Consider the following 23,084-nt stretch of genomic DNA (forward strand, 5'->3'; position numbering starts at 1 on the left):
TTCTTTGAACAACTTGGCATTCTCATATACATGAGTTCTCCATTCATCAAGCGAGCTAATGTCAAATAACATCTTCTCACCGGCAAGTTTGAAATCAAAGTTGAGCTCTTTGATTGCCCAATAAGATTTATGTTCTAGCTCAAGAGGTAAATGACATGCTTTACCGTACACCATTTTGTACGGAGACATGCCCATGGGATTCTTATAGGCAGTTCTATAAGCCCACAGTGCATCATCGAGCTTCTTAGACCAATTCTTTCTAGACCTGTTGACAGTCTTTTGCAGAATTAGTTTAATCTCTCTGTTGCTTAGCTCTACTTGACCACTGGACCGAGGGTGATAGGGAGACGCAATTCTATGGTTGATATCGTACTTAGCAAGCGTTTTACAGAAAGCGCCATGAATGAAGTGTGAACCACCGTCAGTCATTAGATATCTAGGGACTCCAAATCTAGGGAAGATAACTTCTTTCAGCATCCTTATAGAGGTGTTGTGATCAGCGCTACTAGTGTGGATAGCTTCTACCCAGTTAGTGATGTAATCAACATCAACTAAGATGTGAGTATACCCATTGGATTTTGGAAAAGGTCCCATACAATCAAAGCCCCAAACATCAAATGGTTCAATGACAAGTGAATAGTTCATAGGGATTTCCTGGCGTTTGCTAATATTACCTATTCTTTGACATTCGTCACAAGACAAGACAAACTTACGGGCTCCTTGAAGAGAGTGGGCCAATAGAAACCTGATTGCAATACCTTGTGTGCAGTTCTATCTCCCGCATGGTGTCCTCCATAGGCCTCGGAGTGACACTTCTGTAGGATCTTTCCCTGTTCATGTTCAGGTACACAACGTCTAATAACACCATCTACTCCTTCCTTATAAAGGTGAGGATCATCCCAAAAGTAGTGTCTCAAGTCAAAGAAGAATTTCTTCTTTTGCTGGTTAGTGAAACTAGGTGGTATATATTTGGCAACGATATAGTTTGCATAATCAGCATACCTCGGTGCACTACGTGAAGCATTGATGACATTCAATTGCTCATCGGGAAAGCTATCATCAATAGGTTGTGGGTCATCAAGAATGTTCTCCAACCTAGACAAGTTATCTGCTACGGGGTTATCAGCACCCTTTCTGTCGACAACGTGCAAATCAAATTCTTGTAGCAAGAGAACCCATCTGATAAGTCTAGGTTTAGCGTCCTTCTTCTCCATGAGGTACTTAATAGCAGCATAATCAGTGTGAATAGTGACTTTGGAAACAACTATGTAAGACCTGAACTTTTCACATGCAAACACGATTACTAAAAATTCCTTCTCCATAGTGGCATAGTTTCTTTGGGCACTGTCTAGAGTTTTACTAGCTTAGTGAATAACATTCAACTTCTTATCGACTCTTTGCCCTAGAACATCACCAATAGCATAACCACTAGCATCACACATGATTTCAAAAGGTAAGTTCCAATCAGGTGGTTGAACAATAGGTGCAGTTATCAAAGCCCTCTTAAGTATTTCGAAGGCTTCCTCACAATCATCGTCAACAACAAAAGGAATATCCTTTTGCAAGAGATTGGTAAGAGGCCTAGAAATCTTAGAGAAGTCTTTAATGAACCTTCTATAGAAACCAGCATGACCAAGGAAACTTCTTATACCTTTGATATCTGTGGGGTATGGCATTTTCTTGATTGCATCAAGCTTAGCCTTAACGACTTCAATACCTCTTTCAGAAATTTTATGTCCTAAGACGATGCCTTCATTAACCATAAAGTGGCACTTCTCCCAATTCAAGACAAGATTGGTGTCTTTACATCTCTGTAAGACTTGATCAAGGTTGCTGAGGCAATTATCAAAGGAAGACCCGTAAACGGAGAAGTCATCCATGAAAACCTCGACAATGTTTTCACAAAAGTCAGAGAATATAGCCATCATACATCTTTGAAAGGTGGCAGGTGCATTACATAAGCCAAATGGCATACGTCTATAAGAAAAGGTACCGAAAGGGCAGGTGAAAGTGGTTTTCTCCTGATCAGATTGTGCAACTGGTATTTGGGAGAAACCAGAATAACCGTCTAGAAAGCATAAGTGTGTGTGTTTAGACAACGTTTCTAGCATTTGGTCGATAAAAGGCAAAGGGTATCGATCTTTCCTAGTGGCTTTATTCAATTTCCTAAAATCGATCACCATCCTATAGCCAGTAATAATCCTTTGTGGGATCAATTCATCCTTATCATTAGGGGCAACGGTAATGCCTCCCTTCTTAGGGACGCAGTGCACCGGACTCACCCAATCGCTATGAGCAACATGATAGATAATACCCGCTTCCAGGAGCTTTAGTATTTCTTTTCTTACTACTTCTTTCATCTGAGGATTTAATCTCCTTCGATGATCAGCAACTGGTTTGAAGTCAGGATCACTTTTAATCTTGTGCTGGCATAGAGTGGGACTAATGCCCTTAAGATCATCAGGAGTATATCCAATAGCAGCACGGTGCTTCCTCAGAGTTTTTAGTAACTTCTTTTCTTCATGCTCTGAGAGGCTAGCACTAGTTATAACAGGATATATCTCTTTTTCATCAAGATAGGCATACTTAAGAGTATCAGGCAACTGTTTAAGCTCGAACACAGGATCACCCTTTGGTGGGGTGGATCCCCAAGCAGTTCAACTGGCAAGTTATTCTTAAGAATAGGATATTGTTCTAAGACAACTCTATCTATTTCATCCCTTTCATCCATATGCATAACATTTTCATGCTCAAGCACGTATTGCTCTAAGGGATCAGAAGGAGGCACGGCAATAGAAGCTAAGGCAATAATTTCATCCTTACTAGGCAACTCCTTTTCATGAGGTTGTCTATCAAACTTGGAGAAATTGAACTCATGTGACACACCTTCAAAGCCAACAGTGACAGTTTGCTTCTCACAGTCAATATGAGCATTGACGGTATTGAGGAAGGGTCTGCCAAATATGATGGGACAAAAGCTATCTTGAGCGATAGCAAGAACGAGGAAATCAGCAAGATACTTCGTTTTACCACACAAGACTTCAACATCCCTAACAATTCCCACAGGGCAGATAGTATCTCTATTGGCAAGCTGAATAGTGACATCAATAGGCTCTATCTCAATAGGTGCAATCTCATCTTTGATTTCATCATATAAGGATTGAAGTATTGCACTAACACTAGCACCCACGTCACATAAACCATGATAACAATGATCTCCTATCTTAACAGAAACCACATGCATGCCAACAACAGGCCTATGTTTGTCTCTAACGTGAGATTTAGCAATTCTAGCAGCATCTTCACAGAAGTGAATATCATGTCCCTCAACATCGTCGGACAGAAGATTTTTGATAATAACAATGCTAGGTTCAACTCTAATTTGCTCAGGGGGTGTAGGTGTTCTAATGTAGCCTCTACGTATCACAGTTGAAGCTTTAGAATGATCCTTTATCCTAACAGGGAAAGGTGGTTTCTCAATGTAAGCACTCGGAACCACAGGTTCATTATAGGCAATGTCTTTCTCTTCAACTGGAGAGGGTTTCACTACATTGAATTCTAAAGGAGGATGATATTTAAACCACTTCTCTTTGGGGAAATCAGTATGAGCAGCAAAGGATTCACACAATGAAGCTACTATCTCAGAGTTAAGTCCATACTTAGCGCTAAAGTCACAAAAAGTATTTGTCTCAACAAAGGATTTAACGCAGCCAAACGTGAAATTCATACCTGACTCCTTACCTTCTTCAAGCTCGCAATCTTCAGAGTTGCGTTTACTTCTCTCCAATAAATTCCATTTGAAGTCAATATCTCTCTTCATAAAAGAACCGGTACAAGAACTGTCAAGCATGGTGCGATCATCATGAGAAAGCCGAGCATAGAAGTTCTCAATGATAATTTCTCTCGAGAGCTCATGATTGGGGCATGAATATAACATTGATTTAAGCCTCCCCCAAGCTTGAGCGATGCTTTCTCTGTCACGAGGCCAAAAATTATAAATATAATTCCGATCACGATGTACTAAATGCATAGGATAAAACATTTGATGAAATTCCAATTTCAACCGATTGCACTCCCATGATCCAGTATCATCACATAGCCTATACCATGTCAACGCCTTATCCTTCAAAGATAAAGGAAATACCTTCTTCTTTACCTCATCCTCGGGCAAACCTGCAAGCTTAAATAAACCACAAACTTCATCTACATAGATTAGATGCAAGTCTGGATGTGATGTTCCATCTCCTGTAAAAGGATTAGCTAGCAGTTTCTCAAGCATACCCGAAGGAAACTCAAAGCAAATATTTTTAGTAGGTGCAGAAGGTTGAGAAGCAACTCTTTGTGCTTCCGTTCGAGGTGAAGATACCCCGAACAAGCCCCACAAAGGATTAGTATCCATAGTGACAAGTGACAATAAATTTCAGCACACTATATGAATGTTTCCTTACCAAGTTCCACTTACCAAAGGCGCTTCACTCCCCGGCAACGGCGCCAGAAAAGAGTCTTGATGACCCAAAAGTATAGGGGATCAATCGTAGTCCTTTTGATAAGTAAGAGTGTCGAACCCAATGAGGATCAGAAGGATCTGACAAGTGGTTTTTAGCAAGGTAAAATCTGCATGCACTGAAATTATCGGTAACAAGTGATTGTGTGGTGAGATGATTCGTAGCAAGAAACAAGTAACAATAGTAGCAATGGTGCAGAAAAGTGGCCCAATCCGTTTTGTAGCAAGGGACAAGCCTGGACAAAATCTTATAGGAGTAAAAACGCTCCTGAGGACACATAAATTTCTGTCATGCTAGTTTTCATCATGTTCATATGATTCGTGTTTGTTGCTTTGATAGTTTGATATGTGGGTGGACCGGCGCTTGGGTACTGCCCTTACTTGGACAAGCATCCCACTTATGATTAACCCCTCTCGCAAGCATCCTCAACTACGAAAGAAGAATTAAGACAAAGTCTAACCATAACATTAAACTAGTGGATCCAAATCAGCCCCTTACGAAGCAACGCATAAACTAGGGTTTAAGCTTCTGTCACTCTAGCAACCCATCATCTACTTACTACTTCCCAATGCCTTCCTCTAGGCCCAAATAATGGTGAAGTGTTATGCAGTCGACGTTCACATAACACCACTAGAGGAAAAAGAACATACAACATATCAAATTACCGAACGAATACCAAATTCACATGACTACTATTAGCATGACTTATCCCATGTCCTCAGGAACAAAAGTAACTACTCACAAAGCATAATCATATTCATGACCAGAGAGGTAATGAGTAGCATCAAGGATCTGAACATAAACTCTTCCACCAAATAATCCAACTAGCATCAACTACAAAGAGTAATCAACACTACTAGCAACCTTACAAGTACCAATCGGAGTCGCGAGATAGAGATTGGTTACAAGTGATGGACTAGGGTTTGGAGATGAGATGGTGCTGATGAAGATGTTGATGTTGACGAGTCCCCTCCGATGAGAGGAGTGTTGGTAATGACGATGGCGACGATTTCCCCCTCTGGGAGGGAAGTTTCCACGGCAGGATCGTCCTGCCGAAGCTCTAGATTGGTTCTGCTCAATTTCCGCCTCGTGGCGGCGGCGAAACCACGAAAAAGCTCCTCCTTGATTTTTCCTGGACGAAACCCTTCATATAGAAGAAGAGGGGGGCAAGTGGGCCAGCAGGCTGCCCACAAGCCCTCATGGCGCGGCCTGGGGGGTGGCCGCGTCGTGCAGGCTTGTGGCTACCCCCTGGCGCCCCTCTGGCGCTTCTTCGGCCCAGTATTTTTTATAAATCCTGAAAAAAATCCTCGTTGTTTTTTACGGCGTTTGGAGTTGCGCAGAATACGTATCTCAACTTTGCTCCACTTTCAGGCCAGAATTCCAGCTGCTGGTATTCTCCCTCTTCATGTAAACCTTGCAAAATAAGAGAGAAAAGGCATAAGAATTGTACCGTGAAGTGAAATAACAGCCCAAGAAGCGATAAATATCAACATGAAAACATGATGCAAAATGGACGTATCAGCCCACTCTCTTCAAGGATGCCCGTAAGTTTGTCTTGTCTTGTGACGAATGTCAAAGAATAGGTAATATCAGTAAACTTCAGGAAATGTCTATGAACTATTCACTTGTCATTGAACCATTTGATGTGTGGGGCTTTGATTATATGGGACCTTTTCCAAAATCCAATGGGTATACTCATATCCTAGTTGCTGTTGATTACGTCACTAAGTGGGTAGAAGTTATCCCCACTAGTAGTGCTGATCACAACACTTCTATCACGATGCTTAAAGAAGTTATTTTCCCTAGATTTGGAGTCCCTAGATATCTAATGATCGACGGTGGTTCACATTTCATTCATGGTGCTTTCTGTAAAACGCTTGCTAAGTACGATGTCAACCATAGAATTGCGTCCCTCTATCACCCTCAGTCTAGTGGCCAAGTAGAGCTAAGCAACACAGAGATTAAAGTGATTCTACAAAAGACTGTCAACAGGTCTAGAAAGAATTGGTCTAAGAAGCTCGATGATGCACTGTGGGCTTATAGAACTGCCTATAAGAATCCCATGGGCATGTCTCCATACAAAATGGTGTACGGTAAAGCATGTCATTTACCTCTTGAGCTAGAGCATAAAGCTTATTGGGCAATCAAAGAACTCAACTTTGATTTCAAACTTGCTAGTGAGAAGAGGTTATTTGATATTAGCTCGCTTGATGAATGGAGAACTCAGGCATATGAGAATGCCAAGTTGTTCAAAGAGAAGGTTAAGAGGTGGCATGATAAGAGGATAGAAAAGCGTGAGTTCAATGTAGGTGATTATGTCTTGCTATATAACTCTCGTTTAAGATTCTTTGCAGGCAAGTTTCTCTCTAAATGGGAAGGTCCCTATGTTGTTGAGGAAGTATATCGTTCCGGTGCTATCAAGATCAACAACATGGAAGGTAATTGTCCGAGAGTTGTAAATGGGCAGAGAATCAAGCATTATATCTCACGTACTCCCATAAATGTTGAAAGCAATATTATCAATACCATAACTCCGGAAGAGTACCTAAGGGATATTTATCACCCTGTTTCAGACTCCGAAAACGAAGAGGTATGTGATTCAGTAAGAAAACAGACTCCAAAACTTTTCCAGTAGGGAATTTTCTCCGTTTTGGAATATTTGAAAAAAATACAAAAATTGAAAGTAGTCCGGAAAGCGCGCGAGGAGGCGACAAGCCTGCGAGGCGCAGGCCCACCCCCTGGCCGTGCGTGGGGGGCTTGTGGCCACCTCGTACGCCTCCCGGACTCTGTTTTCGTGCGGAGTACTCCTTTTGGTCTGGAAAAAATCATTATATATTCTCCCGAAGGGTCTGGTACCACGTGAGTTGTAGCAATTGTAGAGAACGAAAGGATGATTGAGTATGTGGATTTTCTTTACAAGCTCTTATTTTACTATTTCTAATGTTGTGATAAATTGCAATTGCCTCAATGACTAAAGGCTATCAGTTGTTACTTCTCGGTAAGGTTCTTGATCCATGTTTTACTTTGTGAAGGTATTATCACTTTAGAATGAGAGATTATATGTTGGTATTGTTGTTCTGATCATGATCATGATGCATGCATGTTCGTATCTTGTTTTGTCGACACCTCTCTCCCTAAACATGTGGACATATTTATTGAGTTAGGCTTTTGCTTGAGGACAGCGAGGTCTAAGCTTGGGGGAGTTGATACGTCCATTTTGCATCATGTTTTCATGTTGATATTTATCGCTTTTTGGGCTGTTATTTCACTTCACGGTACAATACTTATGCCTTTTCTCTCTTATTTTGCAAGGTTTACATGAAGAGGGAGAATGCCGGCATCTGGAATTCTGGCCTGAAAGTGGAGAAAGTTTGAGATACCTATTCTGCGCAACTCCAAATGCCGTAAAAATCAACGAGGTTTTTTTTCGGGAATTATAAAAAATACTAGGCAGAAGAAGTGCCAGAGGGGCGCCAGCAGGTGGCCACAAGCCTGCTAGGCGTGGCCACCCCCTGGTCGCGCCTAGGGGGCTTGTGGGCACCCAGCTGGCCCTCTGGCCCCCCTCTTCTTCTATACGAAGGGTTTCGTCCGGAAAAAAAATCAAGATCAGGATTGTGGCCGTGCGTGGGGGGCTTGTGGCCACCTCGTACGTCTCCTGGACTCCGTTTTCGTGCGGAGTACTCCTTTTGGTCTGGAAAAAATCATTATATATTCTCCCGAAGGGTCTGGTCTTTGTATCACGCAGATTTTCTTTGTTTTCGTTTCGAGCCTGTTTCTGTTGCAGATCTAGATCGCTATGACGTCCCCAAAAGCTCCGAAGGACAAGATCTTCGAGAAGGTCATCAATCCCTACCTCTCGGGAGTGCTGAAACACCCTCAATCTATCGAGATGCGTGAGGGGATGTTGCACATCCGTGATGTTGAGGGGCCCAAGAAGACCGGAAGCATGGAGACGAGGCTCGAAGCAATGGAGTAACAGGTCTTCAAGTGCCAAGGGATGGTGGAGCGTGGACTCAACGCCAACCACATGATGATCACGGAGTTCACCAACAAGCACATGATTGATGCCAATGACATTGGGAAGCACCTCTCTAGGCTCTATGACAGGATTGATCAACTCCAGGCCCAGATCTATGACCCGCAGAACCAAAAGTGTGAGTATGAGTATAGATTTAAATCAATACAGTTGGCTACAGATTTGAGGATTCCGGAGACTCGTTCATGTTTCCATGATGGAGCACCTATCCTTGGAAGACGGAGGATCAAGCCCATGTTGCAACAACTCCACCACCATCACCACCAAAGGAAGACAACTGAGCATGGGTATGGGCAATCCCCTTGGCTTGTGCCAAGCTTGGGGGAGTTGCCTCGATATCGTATCATCATCACATCTCTTCCCTTTACCTTTGTTTTAGTTTGTTCCTTTTTAGTTTTCTCTTTCTCTAGTAGAATAAAAGTCTTAGTGTTTTAGTCTTGAGTTTTGCTTTGTATCACCCCCGATGTATTCGAGCTCGTGAGCCATATAATAAAGAGTGTCTTAGTTGAAGGGCTTTGCCTCTTGCCATGATCAAAAGAGTGAGAATAGAACAAAAGCATGAAAGATCATGTAATGATCGTATGGGAAGTGATGGCTTCACATATAAAAAGAATGATGATTGAAACTTGTTGAGGGTAGACAAACGTAGACCTTGGTCATTGTTGCAATTAATACAAAGAGATAAATAACGAGAGGTTCACACATAAATATATCATCTTTGACACCATCTATGATTGTGAACACTCACTAAACTATTACATGCCTAGAAGTAGATGTTGGACAAGGAAGACAACATAATGAATTGTGTTTGCTTGGTTCCAAACAATGTTATATGATTAGAGATCACTTAGCATGTGACGATTGCTTCCACCTCATATTAGCCAAAACTCCCGCACTAAGTAGAGATACTACTTGTGCATCCATCAACCTTCAACCCAGTTTTGCCATGAGAGTCCACCATACCTACCCATGGATTGAATAAGATCCCTCAAGTAAGTTGTCATCGGTGCAAGCAATAAAAATTGCTCCCTAATATGTATGATCTATTAGTGTGTGGAAAATAAGCTTTGTACGAACCTGTGATGAGGAGACATAAAAGCGACAGACTGCATAATAAAGTTCTTTATCACAGGAGGCAATATAAAGTGACGTTCCTCCACACTAAGAGGACACGCATCCAAACCACAAAAGCGCATGACAACCTCTGCTTCCCTCTACGAAGGGCCTATCTTGTACCTTTACTTTTTTCCATTGAAAGAGTCATGGTGATCTTCACCAATTCCTTGTTTCGCCTTTATCTTGGCTAACGTCATATGCTTGGGAAAGATCTCTAGTCATGCTGAAACTTTGATCTCATGAGTACCACGTGAGTTGGGAGGCAAAACTATAAGCCCTATGTTTCTCTGTGTCCAGCTGAAACTTTGATCTCTTGAGTACCACGTGAGTTGTAGCAATTGTAGAGAACGAAAGGATGATTGAGTATGTGGATTTTCTTTACAAGCTCTTATTTTACTATTTCTAATGTTGTGATAAATTGCAATTGCCTCAATGACTAAAGGCTATCAGTTGTTACTTCTCGGTAAGGTTCTTGATCCATGTTTTACTTTGTGAAGGTATTATCACTTTAGAATGAGAGATTATATGTTGGTATTGTTGTTCTGATCATGATCATGATGCATGCATGTTCGTATCTTGTTTTGTCGACACCTCTCTCCCTAAACATGTGGACATATTTATTGAGTTAGGCTTTCGCTTGAGGACAGCGAGGTCTAAGCTTGGGGGAGTTGATACGTCCATTTTGCATCATGTTTTCATGTTGATATTTATCGCTTTTTGGGCTGTTATTTCACTTCACGGTACAATACTTATGCCTTTTCTCTCTTATTTTGCAAGGTTTACATGAAGAGGGAGAATGACGGCATCTGGAATTCTGGCCTGAAAGTGGAGCAAGTTTGAGATACCTATTCTGCGCAACTCCAAATGCCGTAAAAATCAACGAGGTTTTTTTTCGGGAATTATAAAATACTAGGCAGAAGAAGTGCCAGAGGGGCGCCAGTAGGTGGCCACAAGCCTGCTAGGCGTGGCCACCCCCTGGTCGCGCCTAGGGGGCTTGTGGGCACCCAGCTGGCCCTCTGGCCCCCCTCTTCTGCTATACGAAGGGTTACGTCCGAAAAAAAATCAAGATGAGGCTTGTGGCCGTGCGTGGGGGGCTTGTGGCCACCTCGTACGCCTCCCGGACTCCGTTTTCGTGCGGAGTACTCCTTTTGGTCTGGAAAAAATCATTATATATTCTCCCGAAGGGTCTGGTCTTTGTATCACGCAGATTTCCTTTGTTTTCGTTTCGAGCCTGTTTCTGTTGCAGATCTAGATCGCTATGACGTCCCCAAAAGCTCCGAAGGACAAGATCTTCGAGAAGGTCATCAATCCCTACCTCTCGGGAGTGCTGAAACACCCTCAATCTATCGAGATGCGTGAGGGGATGTTGCACATCCGTGATGTTGAGGGGCCCAAGAAGACCGGAAGCATGGAGACGAGGCTCGAAGCAATGGAGTAACAGGTCTTCAAGTGCCAAGGGATGGTGGAGCGTGGACTCAACGCCAACCACATGATGATCACGGAGTTCACCAACAAGCACATGATTGATGCCAATGACATTGGGAAGCACCTCTCTAGGCTCTATGACAGGATTGATCAACTCCAGGCCCAGATCTATGACCCGCAGAGCCAAAAGTGTGAGTATGAGTATAGATTTAAATCAATACAGTTGGCTACAGATTTGAGGATTCCGGAGACTCGTTCATGTTTCCATGATGGAGCACCTATCCTTGGAAGACGGAGGATCAAGCCCATGTTGCAACAACTCCACCACCATCACCACCAAAGGAAGACAACTGAGCATGGGTATGGGCAATCCCCTTGGCTTGTGCCAAGCTTGGGGGAGTTGCCTCGATATCGTATCATCATCACATCTCTTCCCTTTACCTTTGTTTTAGTTTGTTCCTTTTTAGTTTTCCCTTTCTCTAGTAGAATAAAAGTCTTAGTGTTTTAGTCTTGAGTTTTGCTTTGTATCACCCCCGATGTATTCGAGCTCGTGAGCCATATAATAAAGAGTGTCTTAGTTGAAGGGCTTTGCCTCTTGCCATGATCAAAAGAGTGAGAATAGAACAAAAGCATGAAAGATCATGTAATGATCTTATGGGAAGTGATGGCTTCACATATAAAAAGAATGATGATTGAAACTTGTTGAGGGTAGACAAACGTAGACCTTGGTCATTGTTGCAATTAATACAAAGTGATAAATAACGAGAGATTCACACATAAATATATCATCTTTGACACCATCTATGATTGTGAACACTCACTAAACTATTACATGCCTAGAAGTAGATGTTGGACAAGGAAGACAACATAATGAATTGTGTTTGCTTGGTTCCAAACAATGTTATATGATTAGAGATCACTTAGCATGTGACGATTGCTTCCACCTCATATTAGCCAAAACTCCCGCACTAAGTAGAGATACTACATGTGCATCCATCAACCTTCAACCCAGTTTTGCCATGAGAGTCCACCATACCTACCCATGGATTGAATAAGATCCATCAACAGGGCTTGTGAGCACCCTGGTGGCCCACTGGCTCCCCTCTTTTGATATATGAAGGGTTTCATCCGGAAAAAAAATCAAGGTGGAGCTTTTTTGTGGATTCTCCGCCTCCACGAGGCGGAACTTGAGCAGATCCAATCTAGAGATCCGGCAGGACGATCTTGCCGGGGAAACTTCCCTCCCGAAGGGGGAAATCGTCGCCTTCGTCATCACCAACACTCCTCTCGTCGGAGGGGAGTCATATCCATCAACATCTTCATCAGCACCATCTCCTCTCCAAACCCTAGTTCATCTCTTGTAACCAATCTCCGTCTCGCGACTCCGATTGGTACTTGTAAGGTTGCTAGTAGTGTTGATTACTTTTGTAGTTGATGCTAGTTGGATTACTTGGTGCAAGAGTTTATGTTCAGATCCTTGATGCTATTCATTACACCTCTGATCATGATTATGATTATGCTTTGTGAGTAGTTACTTTTGTTCTTGAGGACATGGGATAAGTCATGCTAATAATAATCATGTGAATTTGGTATTCGTTCGGTATTTTGATACGCTGTATGTTGTTTTTCCTCTAGTGGTGTTATGTGAACGTCGACTACATAACACTTCACCATACTTGGGCCTAGAGGAAGGCATTGGGGAGTAGTAAGTAGATGATGGGTTGCTAGAGTGACAGAAGTTAAACCCCAGTCTATGCGTTGCTTCGTAAGGGGCTGATTTGGATCCACTAGTTTAATGCTATGGTTAGACTTTGTCTTAATTCTTCTTTCGTAGTTGCGGATGCTTGCGAGAGGGGTTAATCATAAGTGGGATTCTTGTCCAAGTAAGGGCAGTACCCAAGGGCCGGTCCACCCACATATCAAACTATCAAATTAACGAACGCGAATCATATGAACATGATGAAACTAGCATGGCAGAAATTCCCGTGTGTCCTCGGGAGCGTTTTTACTCTTATAAGACTTTGTTCAAGCTTATCCCTTTGTACAAAATGGATTGGGCCACTTTGCTGCACCGTTGGTACTACTTGTTACTTGTTACTTTTCGCTTCCTACGTTTGACCTCACTACACCATCACTTGTTACCGCTACTTTCATTGTTTGAAGTTTTTACCTTGCTGAAAACCGTTTATCGGAGCCTTCTCCTCCTCGTTGGGTTCGACACTCTTACTTATAGAAAGGACAACGATTGATCTCCTATACTTGTGGGTCATCAAGACTCTTTTCTGGGGCCGTTGCCGGGGAGGGAAGCGCCTTTGGTAAGTGGAATTTGGTAAGGAAACATTTATATACTCTGCTGAAATTTATTTTCACTTGTCACTATGGAAACTGTTCCTTTGAGGAGTTTGTTCGGGGTATCTTCACCACAAACGGAAGCACGAGGAGTTGTTCCTCAACCTGAGGTACCTACTGAAAATATCTTTTATGAAATTCCTTCAGGTATGCTTGAGAAACTGTTGGCTAATCCTTTTACAGGAGATTGATCATCACATCCAGACTTGCATCTGATCTATGTAGATGAAGTTTGTGGTTTATTTAAGCTTGCAGGTTTGCCCGAGGATGAGGTAAAGAAGAAAGTCTTTCCTTTATCTTTGAAGGATAAGGCGTTGACATGGTATAGGCTATTTGATGATACTGGATCATGGGACTACAATAGGTTGAAATTGGAATTTCATCAAAAGTTTTATCCTATGCATTTAGTACATCATGATCGGAATTATGTTTATAAATTTTGGCCTCGTGAGAGGTAAAGCATAGCTCAAGCTTGGGGGAGGCTTAAATCAATGCTATATTCATGCCCCAATCATGAGCTCTCGAGAGAAATTATCACTCAAAACTTTTATGCTCGGCTTTCTCATGAAGATCGTACCATGCTTGACACTTCTTGTACCGGTTCTTTTATGAAGAAGGATATTGACCACAAGTGGAATTTATTGGAAAGAATCAAACATAACTCTGAAGATTGGGATATTGAAGAAGGTAAGGAGTCAGGTATGAATTTCCAGTTTGATTGCGTTAAATCTTTTGTTGAAACAAACACTTTTAGAGATTTTAGCGCTAAGTATGGACTTGACTCTGAGATAGTAGCTTCTCTATGTGAATCTTTTGCTGCTCATGTTGATCTTCCCAAAGAGAAGTGGTTTAAGTATCATCCTCCTGTAGAAGTCAACATAGTAAAACCCAATCTAGTTGAAGAGAAAGTCATTGCCTTTAGTGATCCCATTGTTCCTTGTGCCTACGCTGAGAAACCACCTTACCCTGCTAGGAAAAAGGATTATTCTAAAGCTCCAACTGTGATACGTAGGGGTTACATTAGACCACTTGCACCCCCTGAGGAAATTAGAGTTGAACCCTGTGTTTCTATTATCAAAGATCTCTTAGCCGAAGAAATAGACAGGCATGTTATCAGATTCTGTGAGGACTCCGCTAGAATTGCTAAACCTCACGCGAAAGACAAATACGGACCTGTAGTTGGCCTGCCCGTTGTTTCTGTCAACATAGGAGATCACTGTTATCATGGTTTATGTGATATGGGTGCTAGTGTTAGTGCAATACCCCGGTCCCTATATGATGAAATCAAAGATGAGATTGCACCTGCTGAGTTAGAACCCATTGATGTCACTATTACGCTAGCTAATAGAGACACTATCTGCCCTCTGGGAATTTTGAGAGACGTAGAAGTCATGTGTGGTAAGACGAAGTATCCTACTGATTTCCTTGTCCTTGCTACCGCACAATATAGCTTCTGCCCCATCATATTTGGTAGACCCTTTCTCAACACTGTCAATGCTCACATTGATTGCATTAAACAGACTGTCACTGTTAGTATCGAGGGTGTGTCTTATGAATTTAACTTCTCCAAGTTTGGAAGACAACCCCATGAAAAAGAGTCGTATGGTAGGGATGAAATCATTGCTCTTGCCTCTATTGCCGTACCTCCTACGGATCCTTTAGAGCAATATGTGCTTGAGCATGAAAATGATATGCATATGGATGAAAGAGATGAGATAGATAAAATTGTCTTAGAACAATATCCTATTCTCAAGAATAATCTGCATGTTGAACTGCTTGGGGATCCTCCCCCACCAAAGGGTGATCCTGTGTTCGAGCTAAAACAGTTACCAGATACTCTTAAGTATGCCTATCTTGATGAGAAGGAGATATATCCTGTTATTATTAGTGCTCACCTCTCGAATCACGAAGAGAAGAAGTTATTAAAAACTTTGAGGAAGCACGGTGCTGCTATTGGATATACTCTTGATGATCTTAAGGGTATTAGTCCCACTCTATGTCAGCACAAGATTAAAACCGATCCTGATTCTAAGCCAGTTGTTGATCATCAACGGAGACTAAATCCGAGGATGAAAGAGGTCGTGAGAAAAGAAATATTAAAGCTTCTGGAAGCAGGAATCATTTATCCTGTTGCTCATAGTGATTGGGTAAGTTGAGTACATTGCGTACCTAAGAAGGGAGGTATCACCGTTGTTCCTAATGATAAGAATGAACTAATCGCACAGAGGATTATTACTGGCTATAGGATGGTGATAGACTTCCGGAAACTGAACAAGGCAACTAGGAAAGACCATTATCCTTTGCCGTTTATCGACCAAATGCTAGAAAGGCTCTTTAAACACACACACTTCTGCTTTCTAGATGGTTATTCAGGTTTCTCGCAAATATCTATTGCACAATCTGAATAAGAGAAAACCACCTTCACCTGCCCCTTCGGTACCTTCGCTTATAGACGTATGCCTTTTGGCTTGTGCAATGCACCTGCCACCTTTCAAAGATGTATGATGGCAATATTCTCTGACTTTTGTGAAAAGATTGTTGAGGTTTTCATGGATGATTTCTCCGTTTACGGTTCTTCCTTTGACGATTGCCTCAGCAACCTTGATCGAGTCTTACAGAGATGCAAATATACCAACCTCGTTTTGAACTGGGAGAACTGCCACTTCATGGTTAATGAAGGCATCGTCTTAGGACACAAAATCTCTCAGAAAGGCATTGAAGTTGATAAGGCTAAGGTTGATGCAATTGAGAAAATGCCTTGCCCCACAGATATCAGATGTATACAAAGTTTCCTAGGTCATGCTGGTTTCTATAGAAGCTTCATTAAAGACTTCTCTAAGATTTCTAGGCCTCTTACCAACCTCTTGCAGAAGGATGTTCCTTTTGTTTTTGATGAGGATTGTGAGGAAGCTTTCGAAATACTTAAGAAGGCCTTGATAACCGCACCTTATTTTGCAACGTTTATTTGAAGAGGGAGAATACCGGCAGCTGGAATTCTGGACTGGAAAAGGAGCAAGTCTGAGTCCTCTATTCTACGCAACTCCAAATGCCCTGAAAATCAACGTGGATTTTTTTGGGAATATATAAAAAATACTGGGTGAAAGAAGTGTCAGAGGGGAGCAACCAGGGGGCCACAAGCCTGGTAGTTGCGGATTCTTGCAAAGAGGGGTTAATCATAAGTGGGATGCTTGTCCAAGTAAGGGTAGTACCCAAGCGTCGGTCTACCCACATATCAAACTATCAAAGTAACGAACGCGAATCAAATGAACATGATGAAACTAGCATGACAGAAATTCCCGTGTGTCCTCGGGAGCGTTTTTCCTCTTATAAGACTTTGTTCAGGCTTGTCCCAAGCTACAAAAGGGATTGGGCCACTTTGCTGCACCGTTGCTACTACTTGTTACTTGTTACTTTTCGCTTGCTACGTTTCACCTCACTACACCATCACTTGTTACCGCTACTTTCAGTGCTTGCAGTTTTTACCTTGGTGAAAACCGTTTATCGGAGCCTTCTCCTCCTTGTTGGGTTCGACACTCTTACTTATCGAAAGGACTACGATTGATCCTCTATACTTGTGGGTCATCACAAGCCTATGATGAGATTACTCATGAACGGTGAAGAGCATCATGGGATTGGCGATGAAGGAAGGTTGATGATGACGATGGCGACGATCTCCCCTCTCCGAAGCCTAAAACAGACTCCAGATCTGCCCTCCAGAGGAAGAACGGGAGGTGGTGGCGCCTCCGTATCGTAAAACGTGATGAACTCTTCTCCTCGATTTATTTCCGCACGAAAGAGGACATATAGAGCTGGAATTGGGGCGGCGGAGCTCCGAGGGGCTCACAAGCCTGCCAGGCCCGGCCAGGGGGGGGGGGCTTGGTGGGCTTGTGAGCTCCTGGCGTCGTCCCTCTAGTTGATTCTTGCGCCAGTATTTTTTATATATTCCACAAAAATTCCTTGTAGATTTTCAGGTCATTCCGAGAACTTTTATTTCTGTGCAAAAACAACACCATGGCAATTCTGTTGAAAACAACGTCAGTCCGGGTTAGTTCCATTCAAATCATGCAAATTAGAATCCAAAACAAGGACAAAAGAGTTTGGAAAAGTAGATACGACGGAGTCGTATCAACTCCCCCAAGCCTAAAGCCTTGCTTGTCCTCAAGCAATTCAGTTGACAAACTGAAAGAGACAAAAGAAAAACTTTTCGAACTCTGTTTTGATCTTGTTGTTGCAATTATGCCTAACTCATATCCAGAATTTCAGCAAGATCATAAGAAAACCACAAAAGAAAATGACATCTAGGTCTCACAGTAAACTCATATCAATGGCATAATCAACTAGCAAGCAATAATAATAAGTTTCAAACGTCAACACTTCAATCAAAACAATTATGAAGCAGTGTGAACAGATGGTATCTCGCTAGCTCTTTCTGAGACCGCAAAACATAAATGCAGAGCACCTTCAAAGACTAAGGGCTGACTAAACATTGTAATTCATGGCAAAGAAGATCTAGTCACAGTCATACTCAACACAATTAAAAGCAAAGCATAAAAATTACAGAGGTGCTCTCTAATTGGTGCCTTTATAAGAAGAGGACGACTCAACAGGAACATAAATAGACAGGCCCTTCGCAGAGGGAAGCATTGATTTGCAGAGGTGCCAGAGCTCAAGCTTTGAAAACAAAGATAATAATTTAGGATGGCATGCTTTCATTGTCAATGCAATGACTAAGAGTTCTCACCATCTTCCATGCTACACATGCTATAGGCAGTTCCCAAACAGAAAAGTAAAGTTTTGACTCCCCCACCACCAATCAATCACACTCCACGACTAGCCAAATACTCGGGTGCCGTCCATAACAACATCAATTGAGGGGGAGTTTTGTTTGCAATTATCTTTTCAATTTGAGCATGGAACTGGGCATTCCAATTACTGGCCCCTTTCTCGTGAATGATAGTGAATAAACACATATCGAGGATAACACACCTAGCATGGAAGATACTGATAGCCCCCTATCACCACATGAGCGGTTCGGGCATGCAAAACAGATTATTTCTTGAATATTTAGAGAGTGGCACATGCAAATTTACTTGGAACGGCAGGTAGATACCGCATATAGGTAGGTATGGTGGACTCATATGGAACAACTTTAGGTTTATGGAAATGGATGCATAAGCAGTATTCCCGCTTAGTAGAAGTGAAGGCTAGCAAAAGACTGGGAAGCGACCAACTAGAGAGCGACAATAGTCATCAAAATGCATTGAGATTAACTAACATTGAGTGCAAGCATGGGTAGGACATAAATCACCATGAACATGAATATCATAGAGGCTATGTTGATTTTGTTTCAACTACATGCGTGAACATGTGCCAAGTCAAGCCACTTGAATCATTCAAAGGAGGATACCATCCTATCATACTACATCATACTCATCTCAACATTCATGTGGGCATCCAAGACAAACCATTATAAGCTCCTAGCTAAGTAAGCATGGCATCAACAACTATGATCTCTAAGTTGTCATTGCAAACATGTTTTTCTCACCACAAACCTGAATCAGGAACGATGAGCTAGTCATATTTACAAAAACAAAATCGATCGAGTCCATACCAGCTTTTCCAGGCTCAGTCACTTCATCATATATCGTCATTATTGCCTTTCACTTGCACGACCGAATGATGTGAACAATAATAAGAGTGCTCGTGCATTGGACTATGCTGGAATCTGCAGGCAAACACAAAGGAGAAGACAAAGTAATATGGCTCTTTAACAGACAAGAAAATATGCATGCAAAAGCCACTAAACATTGTAACCATGGTCTTCTACCTTGACCCAAAGAAAAAAGAAAACTATCTACACGGGAAAGCTCCCAACAAGCAAAAGAAGAACAAGAAAATATTTTTGGGTTTTCTCAAACTAGACAAACACACGAAAAGAAACCGAGAAAACGAAAATAAACTAGCATGGATGATACAGTGGCAAAGTGTGAACACCGACGACAAAGTGAAAGCATAAGCAAGAATGTAAAGTCGGTGAGAAACACGTACTCACCCAAGCTTAGGCTTTTGTCCTAAGTTGGTCTACTCCCATGGATGGTCCCGGCGATATCCGAAATCATAATGGGGGTTGTACGGGAGCGCTGCAGCCACTGCCTGATTAGCTGCCTCTCGGAGACGAGCAACCTTTGCCTCCCTCTCATACTCCTCTGCCTCTCCTTTGTTTATGTAATATCTCCGTTTTACCTGAAAGTCAAAGAAGGCAGGAGCAGGAAGGGTAATATGGAAAACACGCTGCCGGTTAAATATTAAACGGTATAGGAGGGATTCATCATCCCTCTCAAGGAACTGATAGCGTGTCAAAGCGACGCGGTCAAGGAAAGCTGTATGGAGCGGGGGATCTCCTTCGCGGATGGGTACTCCAAGGAAATTCGATATGCGAATGGCATAGATCCCACCAAAGAAATCCCCCTCATTAGCATTATTATTCAGCCTCCTTGCTATTATAGCTCCCATGTTGAAACTTCTATCACCCGTTACGGCGCTCTTAAGAATACTAAGGTCTGGTGCGCAGAGATGACAATGATCAATCTTGCCACTAATGCATCTGCCTATGAAGAGGGCAAAGTAATGCAAGGCAGGAAAATGAATGCTCCCCATGGTAGCATGTGTAATATCTCTAGTTTCTCCAACAGTTATACTAGAGAAAAAATCTCTAACCGAAGATTTAGGAGGATCATTGAGACTACCCCAAATAGGTATCTTGCAAATTCTATTGAAATCCTCTAAATCCATGGTATACGATTTGTCATAGAGATCAAACAGTACGGATGTATCATGGCCAACTGAAAATTTGAATCTACGAACAAAAGAGGCAGTGAGCGTAACATACTATTCACATTTATCGGAGATGAATTCTTCGAGTCCGACGTTGTGAACAAGTGTATCAAACGCGTCTTTGAAACCTGCCTCAATCATGAATTCATCAGAAGGCCATTCACATGGTTATACCGGTGCGTTCCTCGATTGGTAAGGATCGGGCTCCCGAATCGCAAGACGGGGACCTCTCTTGCTTGGGGAACCACCGTGATAGTTTCTCCTGAACATCTTCCTTTTCCGAAATTTTCAGTGACCCAAGGGAAAAGTGAACAAGGCTCAACTAAACTCGTAGCAACTACTTCCACAAGTGCCTAGAGGCCATATTACACATCAAAGCTACTTGGGATCAGCTAAAATTAGCAAGAAAAGCTCAAGAACATGGTCACCAAGGCAGCAAAAATACGCGAAGTATAAGGCACTAGAGCAAAAACTAATTGGACCAATGGAGGAGTCACTTACCAAGGAGTAATTTCCCCAAAACAGTTCGGAGAATGGTGCTTTGAGCAAGGAGATCGAAAATCCCAGCAAGAGGAGCAAGAACATGGGTTTGAGCTGCGAAACGAATTTTTCTGGAGGTAGGAGAAGTGGATGGGAGCTATAATGAGTGGAGGGGGTGTATGTGGGCCCCACAAGCCTGCTAGGCCTGGTCGGGGGGGGGGGGGGGTGGCCGGGCCTCCTGGGCTTGTGACCCAGTGGCGCATCCCCCAGACTAGCTCTTCGTTTTAGTATTTTTTTAAAATTCCAGAAAAAATCATAGTTGATTTTCACGACGTCGGCGAACTTTTATTTTCGAGGTACTTTTCTACGGGACACTAAAATAGAAAACAGGGAAAACTAAACTAAATCTATCATTTTTCTTCTAAGCAACCAAAGGTGAAAGCTTGGAACAGAGGTTTGTGACTCCTCGATTCATCCATCTCATGGTCATCGAAAGAAATCCGTCAATGAGGTTGATCAAGTCTCCCTGAAAAACTTCTTCGAATCGCAAAAGAGAACGGAGAATTTTTGAATAGTCACTAGGTAACCTCAATAGGGATGTGTATCTCCCCAACAAGCAAATCATACTTCATCTTAACAGGAGGTATAGGGCATTAGAAGCTCCCAATAAGAATCGATGAAGTTTTTTCGATAGCATTGATGCAATGTACTCTATATTGTTTCTTCGGAAAGTGCACCGTATGCTCATTACCATTGACATGGAAAGTGACGTTGCCTTTGTTGCAATCTATAACAGCCCCTGAAGTGTTTAAAAAGGGTCTTCCAAGGATGACCGCCATGGCATCGTCCTCGGGAATATCCAAGATAACAAAGTCTATTAAGATAATAACGTTGGCAACCACAACACGCACATCCTCGCAAATGCCGATAGGGAAAGCTGTTGATTTGTCGGCCATTTGCAGAGAGATTTCAGTGGGTGTCAACTTATCCAGTTCAATCCTGCGGTAAAGAAAGAGAGGCATAACACTAACACCGGCTCCAAGGTCGCATAAAGCAGTTCTAACGTAGTTGCCTTTAATGGAGCAAGGTATAGTGGGCACTCCGGGATCACCTAGTTTATTAGGAGTTCCACCCTTGAAGGTATAGTTAGCGAGCATGGTGGAAATCTCAACCTCAGGTATCCTCCTCTTATTAGTCACAATATCTTTCATGTACTTAGCATACGGGGACATTTTGAGCATATCTGTCAAACGCATTTGCAGAAAGACAGGTCTAATCATTTCAACAAAGCGCTCAAAATCCTCATCATCCTTTTTCTTGGATGGTTTGGGAGGAAAGGGCATGGGTTTCTGAACCCATGGTTCCCTTTCTTTACCATGCTTCCTAGCAGCGAAGTCATTCTCATCGTATCTTCTATTCTTAGGCTGTGGGTTATCAAAATCAACAGGTTCAATCTCCACATCCTTATCATTGCTAGGTTGAGCATCAACATGAACATCACTATTGATATTATCATTAGGCTCATGTTCATCACCAGATTGTGTTTCAGCATCAGAAACAGAGGCATCGTTTGGACTCTCAGGTGTAGCAGCAACAGGGTTGCTAGCGTGCAGGTTCCTATCATCTCTCTTCTTCTTCCTAGGATGACTAGGTGCATCAGTGCTAACTCCTTGAGAATCTTGTTCAATTCTCTTTGGATGACCCTCAGGATACAAAGGTTCCTGGGTCATTCTATCGCCTCTAGTGACGACTCTGACAGAATTGTCATTCAACTCATTGAGCAAGTCATTCTGAGCTTTAAGTACTTGTTCTACTTGAGTAATAACCATAGAGGCATGTTTACTCAGAAGCTTAAGATCATTGACGTTTGTGTCCACACAAGCACTTAAATGAATAAGCATACGAGCATTCTATTCCAATTGTCTGCTAACATAATCATTGAAACTCTGTTGTTTGACAACAAAGTTATCAAATTCATCCACACATAGGCTAGCAGGTTTATCAAAAGCATTATCACTCTCATCAAACCTACGCAGAGAATTTACTTCTACTACCTGTATCGGGTTATCGAGACCATGGATCTCTTCGATAGGTGACAGATTTTTGACATCTTCAGATTTAATGCCTTTCTCTCGCATAGATTTCTTAGCTTATTGTGTTGGAATTATGCCCTAGAGGCAATAATAAATATAGTTATTATTATAATTCCTGTATCAAGATAATCGTTTATTGTCCATGCTATAATTGTATTGAATGAAGACTCATTTACATGTGTGGATACATAGACAAAACACTGTCCCTAGCAAGCCTCTAGTTGGCTAGCCAGTTGATCAAAGATA

Source organism: Hordeum vulgare, chromosome 5H (assembly GCF_904849725.1).
Source record: "Hordeum vulgare subsp. vulgare chromosome 5H, MorexV3_pseudomolecules_assembly, whole genome shotgun sequence".
Classification (NCBI taxonomy): Eukaryota; Viridiplantae; Streptophyta; class Magnoliopsida; order Poales; family Poaceae; genus Hordeum; species Hordeum vulgare.